Genomic DNA, 10,186 nt, shown 5'->3' on the forward strand with positions numbered 1-10,186 from the left:
TTTTTTCATCTTGCTTAGTTGATTGGCAAAAAAATGGGGTATCCTACTCTTTTAATTTACATTTATTTGATTATCAAAGAGACTGACCATATGTTTATAAACTACAGTAAAGATTTAACTTAAATATAATTGGTTATATATTTGACCAATAAGAATAGTATGAAAATTAAAACAATATTAGCACTAGTTATAAAATATGATTGAAATTGCAATTAAAATTTCTGAAACCTGCTAGCCTTGCCCCCAAAGTAAATCAAAGAATATTCATATGCACAAATCATTTTGAGGGTAATAAAAGGAAAATCATTTTCAAAGCAACTGGTTAGAAACAAGTTTCTCCTGGTCTTTTGGACAATTTACTCCTGTAATCCATTTTTTTTTTTTAATATTAAGGCTGAGGAAACTTTCCTGCCTCTATCAAGAGCTACTAAGAGAAAAAAATAAATCAAGTGTTCATGCAAAGAAACAATGACTTAGGTGTTTTTTAAGGGAGATTATAAAACCTTTGGTTTTATTAATTCTAGATTAGTAAAGAAAAGAAAATATGAAACTTTCTGCAGAGATTTACCACAGTTATTTAAATATAATCTTTCAGTTCAATGTCATGGTCAGTTAAGAAAAATAGATGAGGGTGGGGGCAACAGAAGGGAGGAAAGACAGAATGAAAAAATGATGGAAGGAAAAAAGAAAAAGAGAGAGATGGCTAGGCAAGAGATACACAGAGCTAGCCGCAGAAAGGGATAAACACAGATAAACATAAAGCCAGAAGGCAAAGAAAGATTAGATACAGAAGTGCAACTAAAGACTGCAAGGGGAGTGTTAGTCCAAGCCAGAAAAAAACTACTTTGGTCACACTGTGGAGTAGGGTGTGCATCTGGACCCCCAATAATCAATTTTTGTCATTGCTACTTTCAAATGCAGTCTCAGGGGTCAGAACAATGATGAACTGATAAACACCATCAACGTGAAGACGTAACGACCTCTCCATAACTGACCTTCAGTGGGATAGTTAGACAATTTTCTAGCTCATTAAAGCAAAAGTATTCTGTTTAGGTATACAGTTGGAAGAAAAAAGAAGAACGCCATCCCTACAATTGTGTCAAATTCAATTTAAGTTTACTGTTGAGGATCCAACCTAAGCAATTTCTTAAGTACTGTGATCAGCCCACCCAACACCATTATCTGTACAAGTAGCCCCTGGGCAAATGGTGTTCCTTAATTTCACTAATATAAGAAGAATTTTTTTTCCATCACCTTGAGGTAATACTAAAGCACAGCACCATTTGTTCATTTTATTTTGGGATACTGTTTTACCGCTTAGTATGTTTTTCTTCCTTCCAAAGGAGACCACCAAGGAAGCCTCATTTTCATTGCGTTTATATGGTGTGCCATTCTTAGTGAGGAACTGTAGGTGTTGCTGAAGCTACATAGCTGAGAAAGCTAAGCTAGGCCTCCAATTCTTTGGCTTATTACAGTTCTATTTTAGCCCGTCCTCTTCTTCCCACTCAAATTCTGTACCCTAGCATGTGTTTGGATATGCTGCATCCTCCAGTTCTTCACACTAAATCTACTCTTCAGAAACCACGAGCGAAACTTGCAGATGAATCATTCTCTCTGGAAGAATCAGCTATGTGGTGGACAGCTCGTAAACTGGAATATATTCAGTTGGATAGGGGGAATAGAGACAACAGTAGTTGGTTCATTGTGTTCTGCAAAGGAAGCCAAGAGGGTAGGGGTGGGTGGTTTCAGAGTAAATTGAAGCAAATGCTCATATTACATTTTAAAGAAAAAATTGGTTAAAGAGACAGTACTCTAAAGATAATGCTGTAAAGCTGAGAATTCGAGTTCATTGCTTGTTTTTTTTGGGGGGGGGAAGGGGGTCAGGCACTTTTTTTTTTTTTAATTCTTTGACCAGTTCTCAGAGCATAATTTGTTTCCAGTCTTTTTGTTCTAAGAGTGAAAAGGTCAATGCCCTTTGACATGGCATGAGCTGTTCAGTGCACCAAGGGAAACATCACCAGAAGTGCGGGACTTAAAACAACTTCAGGGCAACCAGAGTCAAACACAGGAAGTGTTGCTCAAACCCCCAGGGAATACTGGCTTTGTTTATTAGCCAACTTGCATCTTGTTGAATTGCTAAACACTGCTACCTTGAATGAGCAGATATATCTGAGACTCCAAACTCAGATGAGGTATTTCAAGCCATGATATAACAACATCACTCTCCTAAAGTGTCCCCTACAGGAATCTAAATACAGAGTGGCTATTTTCTTAAATGGGGAAAAGTTCCATCTCAGGTCCCCATAGTCCAATACAGGCTAAACGATTCTACAAATGAACAAACACTGCTTTGATGAGACAGTAAATTTAGTAGGAGAAATAATCAACCTGAAATATAGAAAAAAATGTAGATTTTTTTTGGTAAACAGTCTAATCAGGAGATGAATTACACATTCAATCTTATACTCAGAAAGACTTTATTAATTTAGCACAGAAAACACTGACCTGCTCAAAATAACATCAGAAACATTCATTTTACATAGCATGAATAAATTTCTACATATTCAATGAGTTATTAACTGTTACTTTACTGGTATGAGATAGTGTTTTAACTCCATTTCACAGATTAATTGAGAAAGAAAGGTTAAGTGTTCTGCCTACAATCACTCAGCAACTCTAAGCCAGAGACACATTTAGTTGCCTGACTTCATGTTTTATTATTTAAATCAGTGAATCATTTTGCTTCTGAATATACTGGAAGAGATTCAAGGTCCTAAGGGAAAATCACATTGTGTAGCAGTTCCCATTTGGAAAGGGCAGAAATCTGGATAAAATACACAACACTACCATTCTATAGTATCAGGGCAGTACTAAAGAGAGAGAAAAAAAATGCAGCCCAAGAAAGGAAAAGTCCCAAATGAGTAGTAAATGGCTTGGCCATGTAGAGTTATCTCTTTGCTTTCAGACCAAGAGTCAAGATGCTTGGGCTCTGGTCCCAACTCTGCCATATACTTAGCTAGACAGTTGTTAACCTGCCTGATATTTTCCTCATCTGCAAAATCTGCCTTCCCTTCGGGAACATCATGAGGGTTAAGTGGGGCTACTGACACAAAAGAATACTTTAAAGTTGTAAAGTGTAAGTTGTAAAAGTGTTTTACAAATTCCATTAGTGATTGTTGTAGTAGTACTATTGGTACCATTTTATAGCATCAGCCCCCTTAAAAATCCAGTGAAAATCATGGACCCTCTCTCAGAATAATTCACAGTCAGCAATATGCCCCAAATATTACTTATAATTTCAGGAACAGAACTTATTGAGAATACTTGTAGAGGAAGAAGGCTTGTGTTGCAGATTATCTACAATGGAAGAAGGCATGGGAATTAAATAGCAAAATGAACATATAAATGAACCCAGCAACTCTGTGGTGTAAAGTTGTGAAAAAATGGTTTAGAGTCATTTGGAGGTGAGAAGAGAACAAACAGATAGCTGATTGAGGAATAGTATTAACATTTCCTTGTCCGGGAGAGAAGGAAATTCCTTATCCAAATTTCCGTGAAACTTCTAGGAGAATTCTCACAGAAATGAAGGGAGAAACCCAGAAGAGTGTGTGCGCTGGGTTGGGGCAAGGGAATGGGATCATAGCTGGAGATCCTGACTGAGCACAAGTACAGAAATGTGGACATATCATACATCACAGGATGTGTGAACCTAGAAGGAGGTGACATTGGGGGTGTGTGTGACATGGGGTGGGGATGCATTTCTGCCTGGCAATCAGCTCAAGTTGCATTGCCTCAGCAACCAACAGTATCAGCCCCTGCGTTGCTCTGATTCTCCCACCTATAGGCTCAGCACAAGGCAACACTGGGACTAATTCTGACTGGACAATGGAGAAATAGTTGGCAGCTGTCAAGATCACTCTCCATGAAAGTCATTCTGTAGTTGACCTTGTTCTGACCTTGGCTCCTGGGTTTCCTATGAATGAGTTTTATTACCTCCTGCTGCTGTCTATGGCCCCTTTCTATACCTGGATCTTAGACCTGACTTCAGACTTGCTCGAAGGGATACCTATCTCTTCCACATGACCATTTGCCTTGCGTGTGTCTCAGCTCCTCCTTGTAGGTTCACACATCCTGTGAGGTATGATATGTCCATATGCCCCAGTCCTGACTTTGCACTCAGATAGAAACCCCCATCTGTTTATGACTTTGTAGTCAGGACAGATTCTGGTTCAAGTCCTTCTTTGTTCTGATTTAATGTTATCTCTCCTGATTCCTGATTTTACAATGTAGGGGAGAGATGTCGGAAATGCATGCTAATACTGCTTTTTATGTGGAATCGCAAATTTTTATATTACCAGCAAATAGCTGTATGTCTTTCTCCTCACATAGATACCCCCTGAGTCACTGAATCACCCTAGCATTAGACACCTCCCCAAACCAGTGTGGTTCCTACAATTTGCCTTACAACTAGATGGCTCTGAATTTGCCTAATGTTCCTGAAAATAGAATCATTAGCACAAGGTAGAAATTGGGTACTTAATTGTTGGACCATCTTTTACAGTGAAATTGCATGTTCATACTCTTACTTATAATAGTGTACACACATGTACACACGGATACAAACATAGCCCCTTCCTTCTTATAATGTCAAGTCACTTCTGAATATACTTCTCATCCTAGTGTTAACTTTCTGCACTGTGAAATTTACTGGGTTTTGTAGCCTGCATAAAATCTGTAACTATATGTTATATAATGCAAGACTTGGTAATATTCTTTTCAGTACTACCTCTGCAGTAGTTTCAACTGGGAAAAAAAGAATGAGGCTTGAAGAGAGAGTTGAAGAGCTGGCATTAATAAGTAAGGCAAAACATGTCTGACTTTAGTATACTTTTCTGAGAGTTGGAAATGGCCGTCTGTTCTGGGAAGCATACATTTACTCTATTATATACAATTCTGAGTAGAGAACTTGCTTTTGAGTACAAGCTATAAGGATCTCAGCAAAATCTCTTGTTAATCTATACAATTGCACACAGAACACAGAATTTGGCAATCCTGTTATTCCAATAATCTGGAGACATAACAGATCATTTGGCATGTACTGTAAAACTTTTTTTGGGAAGCAAATGTATTATTATTTAACCTCGTAATCTCTATAAAATTGTTCATCGACAGGATCATTTCACTTGATATGTAATATATGCTCTCAGAATCCAGTTCATTATTTATTATTCTATCATACAAGATTTCCAAAACAAAATTTAAGATGTAGTAAATGTAAATCACTTACTTTTCTGTAACACACTGTATTTGCATGTCTTTAGGTAAGTTTCTTATGAATGCAACAGTCTCACTTTTATTATTAACAAACATTGCAGGGAGTCTTAGCTAGCACTTCCAAAAATACCTTCTAGAAACATTAATCAATACTTTGCAAAACTTTAGCACTAAAAAATCCAAGTTCATTTAAATTAGCATTATTTGAAAGTTCAATTAATAAATATATTTGATAATATATAATCATAATAAATAAATAAATTGTAAAAATGTTTACAATATTTATATGGTTACAAGTGGGATAGTATATCTTTTGAGGTCTGTTAATTTGCATTGACTGTCTCTGAATGGGAAGTTCCACAACCAGTATTATGAAATTGGTATTAATTTACACTGATATTCCCAGATCTGTAAACAAGGAGATCGTTGTTTTGACAACAGCTTCAGTTATCACATACTCATTTGGAGCAATTGTTCTGGAAATCTCCAACTTGCAACCCATGGTGTGAGGCAAGAAATGGAACAATTTGTACTGTGCCCATACCACTGTGGTATAACAATTTGACCCCATCCTATTTAGTCAATTATTCATTCATATATCTAGTCATTCATTCATTCTCTTAAATATTTAGCACCTACCATGTGCTAGGCACTATGCAAGACTCTAGAAATATAGAGATGAATCAGCCATGGTCTCTACCTTCAAAGAACTTGAGGTCATTATGAGAGGAAGACAAGTAAATCTTATGATAGGATGAATTATAAGGTTTAATGAATGTTATTAATAGGAAGGATATATAATGGTCAATTCTACCTAGGTAAAGGAAAAATGAAAAGGAAGTCTTGAAAAAGGAATATATGAAGCACAATCTTGAAGGATAAGTAAATATTCTTTATATGAGATAATTAATGACTGACTATTCTGTTACTTGAAACCAAATCTTCTTTGATACAGGTTTTAAGTATTCATATTATAAAATTGCTCTTTTTTGTAGATCAACACTGGTTCCATATCAGCAATTTCATTTGCTTCAACTTCAGAAAGAAAGTGGAGGGAGCAGGGTTTTAAGCAAGAGATTAGCATGGTCATGATTTGTGTTTTAGAATGATCATACTGACAGTATGTTGTAGGATGGATTTACTGGGGTCTGAGATCAGTTAGAAGCTTATTACAATAGTCCGGTTGAGAGTTGATGGTGTACTAAATTAAGGCCAGAGCTGCAAGGATGACTTGATGTAGTGGTTAGAATGTGAGTAATGTTAAAGTAATAGAATTGACAGGCTTGGTAACTTATTGGAATGAGGATGTGAAAGAAAAAGGGATACCTCTAGAAAGATTTTTTTTGTTTTTTTGACTCCAGTGGACACTTATACTGTCTGGAATAATTAATTCTAACTCTGTTGGTTCTCACTTCTGTATCTTGACTCAGGGTTCTCGATGGTCCTGGCAAGACTCAGCCATTCCACCTTAATTAAAAACCAGTGTCTGCTCTTGGCCCTGTGGCTGCACTAATGACGTCCCTCATAGACTTGTCCTTTGAGATTCATTATATATTCCACACATTTTCATGCTCATAGCATACTACCTTGTCCTGTTGTTGTTATTTGGGGCCAAGGCAGATCTTTCACCAGTGGAATCTATTTCTTGATCTCCCTTATAACACCTGACATGGAAGTATGTGCACAAAAAAATGAAACTGACATCAATTATGGCAGCAGATCAGATGCTTCCTTATGGCAAAATGCAAGGAATTTCAAAGAAACACTGGTCAATTATAGGAAGAGGTGGCAGTTGTAAGTTCCCAGCTTTAGCTGCCCATTCCCTTCCAATCCCAAGTTACAGAACCATGCTCTGTGCCTCAAGAGGTGTCAGGCATCTGCCCCAGCTCCGTAATCTTAGGCCTAGTCTATTTGGAAAATAAATAAGGTAATTTAAAGGGTCTGACATTATGCTATAATTTTAAGGGCTTTATTAATTGGGTATTAAATCTGAGAGTGGGGATGGTTTTCAGATATTTTTAAATGTTAAGGATTCTTACAAATAAAGGAAACAAAATATTTTGCTTTTAGAGAGCTCTAGAAAATGAAAATATCACCAACACTCATCTGACATTGAATACTATTTTCATATATTTATTTAAAATTGGACACATAGTTCACTGATAAATGTTTTTCTTCTCAGGATCATTATAAAATAAAAATTCTTTTAAAAGATAAGAAAATGTATACTGTTCAACAGCAGCAAACAAAAACAAAAAGTATATTCCATTTTTCGTTGTGGAGGATTTTTCACAAATATTAGAGGAGTAACAAATATATAACTTTTGATTCTTTAGACAATATAGATTCTCCTTCACTGTGCTTATTTAAGAGAAAGACAAATCCACAATCCTAAAGATCTTTTTACATTTCTCTTTATGTCTACTCCTATAATTTTACCATTTAGACATAGTCTATCTATATTGTATATGAAACGGCAACATTTTGAAAAATGAAAACGATCTATTCAAATTATCTGCTATTACACAAACAGGTTAATAACAGTAATTAAAGGAATAATTATGCAACTACATGCCACTCAAAGGAGTCATTTAAATTACGCAAATCAAGCATAAGGTCATGTAATGCTAAGAGAAAAGAGCTAAAATATGCAAAATAGTTACTCTCTGTTGGTGGTTCTAGTATTAGAAATAAATATTCATATTACAAGCATATAGTGTGTATCTTTTTTGGGAACCTTTGTACCAGAAAATCAAGTTAATCTTCCTTACCTTACTAAATACTCTGAAATTTGAGTATTATACAATTTTACAAATGGGCTGGTTTCATCCAAAGACAGAAATGTTTATTTTTTTATTTGAGCACCTTATTTTTAAAACAATTATTTCTAGTTATAGAAATATAACTCATTGTAAAAAAAAAGATGTGGAAAACACAAAAAAGTATAAAGTAGAATATAAAAACCATCTGCAATGTTACCAGCTTGAAATAAGTATCATCCTCGTTTTGCAGTTCCTTCCCTTCTTGTTTTAGAGCTTTTTTTAATCTTTTGTCATAATAGGTATCAGACTGTGTTCCTGTCTATATTATGTTTGGTTTTATATTTCAGTAAGTATTATATCATGGACACTTCTCCAGATGATTCTTGAAACACTAATTTGTATTGATGGCATAATATTTTTTACATGTATCTATAATATTTAACTATCAATATTTTTATATTCTTTTCACTGCCCATTTTTTCTCTATTATAAAAATGGTGTAGTAAACATATTTGTATTAAATATTGATGAGAATCACTGGTTATTTTAATAAATTGCTGGAAGTAGATTAGGAAATTGTGGTTATTGTTGTGGATAGGATTAGATTTATATTCAAGATTAGGATTAGAGAGAGAATAGGTATGAACTTTTAATGTTCCTAATACATAGTAACAAATTCCTTTTCAGAAAATCTATTACGAGTTTGTACACCTATCAACAACCCAGATTGCTGTAAAGTCTCCAACCATACTTATTTTATTGTATTTCTTTGGTTACTAGTGAAGTTGAACTTCTTCCCATCTGTTTCTAGGTCCCTTGTTTTTCTTTCCCTGTTACATAACTCTACATAACCTTTATTCATTTTTCCATTTGGTTAAATTATTTTAAAATCATTTATGAGAACTCTTTACTTTTGTCATTTTTGTTGCAAATATTTTCCCAGTTCATAATTTGTTTTTTTTTTTTTAATTCTTTCTACATTTATTTCTCATGTTCACAGTACGTGTACACATTAAGGAGAATATATTCATGTATTTATTTTTATATGCATATATGTGTCTGTATATGTGCTTTTTATTGATATTTTGAAATACATAAGTATTATGTTTGTGTGTGTCTAATTAATAAATATTTACCTTTATGATTTCTCCCATTGCTTTTATGCTTAAATAATACCTTACCATTTTAAGACTTCTTTTTTAAATTTTAACTTCTAAATTCACCTGAAAATTATATTGGTATATGATACAACTTGATTTTTTTCTCCCAAAGGGCCAATTTTCTAACGTTTGTTGAATTATACTTCTTTCCTATTTGTTTCATTTTATAGTAAGCTGCTTTACATATTACTGTTTGTTTTAAGATTTTCTAGTCAATTTCACTGATATGTCTGTTAATTCTTTTATACATACTATATGTTTTTAATTACTGTTATTTTGTACTATGTTTTAAAGTTTGGGAAGGCAAAGTTAGCCACTACTTTTAGTTTTCATATGTCATATGTTAATCTTTCAGGTAACTTTGAAGAATTTCAGAATTTATTCCAAAAGGATGAACATATATTCTTGTTTAATTACCTCTCATTATTTTCGAGCTCTTGACAAAACACCTCTGATATTTGCACCTTATACAAAGGAAAGGAAATAAAATATTATAAAGCACCTCCCGTACTTCTTCCAAGTACTTGCTAAACACATGCCCATACATTTAATCCTTGCAGTCATTCTTTGAAGATGGGATTAATTATCCTAATTTACATATAAGAAGTCTAAGACTTAAGTTTTGTGTTACCCAGAATTTCAGTGAAAACTCAGGTAAAATGACTGCAAATTTAAGGCTCCTTTCATCATAATCACGTCTTGTCCTTTATTTGAAAAATGAAACTTATAAACTATCTTTTCTTAATGTATGTTGAAAAATCATGTTATTTTATGTAATTAGTGTGCTTTTTTTTTTATTTGTTAGACTAAGGAGATATTTTGAAGTGAAATATGTCAGAAAAAAGTACATGGAGACCCTAAAAGGCAATCAGATAAACTATAGTTTTCTCTCAGACCACAGAGGAACTTCTTGTAAGTCACTAGTTTTCAACTTGCTTATGGGTAAACAATATTTGTCCCTTGTCTTTTCAAAGTGAATGAGACCTACAT

This window comes from Choloepus didactylus, chromosome 13 (genome assembly GCF_015220235.1).
Source record: "Choloepus didactylus isolate mChoDid1 chromosome 13, mChoDid1.pri, whole genome shotgun sequence".
In the NCBI taxonomy this organism is placed as follows: Eukaryota; Metazoa; Chordata; class Mammalia; order Pilosa; family Megalonychidae; genus Choloepus; species Choloepus didactylus.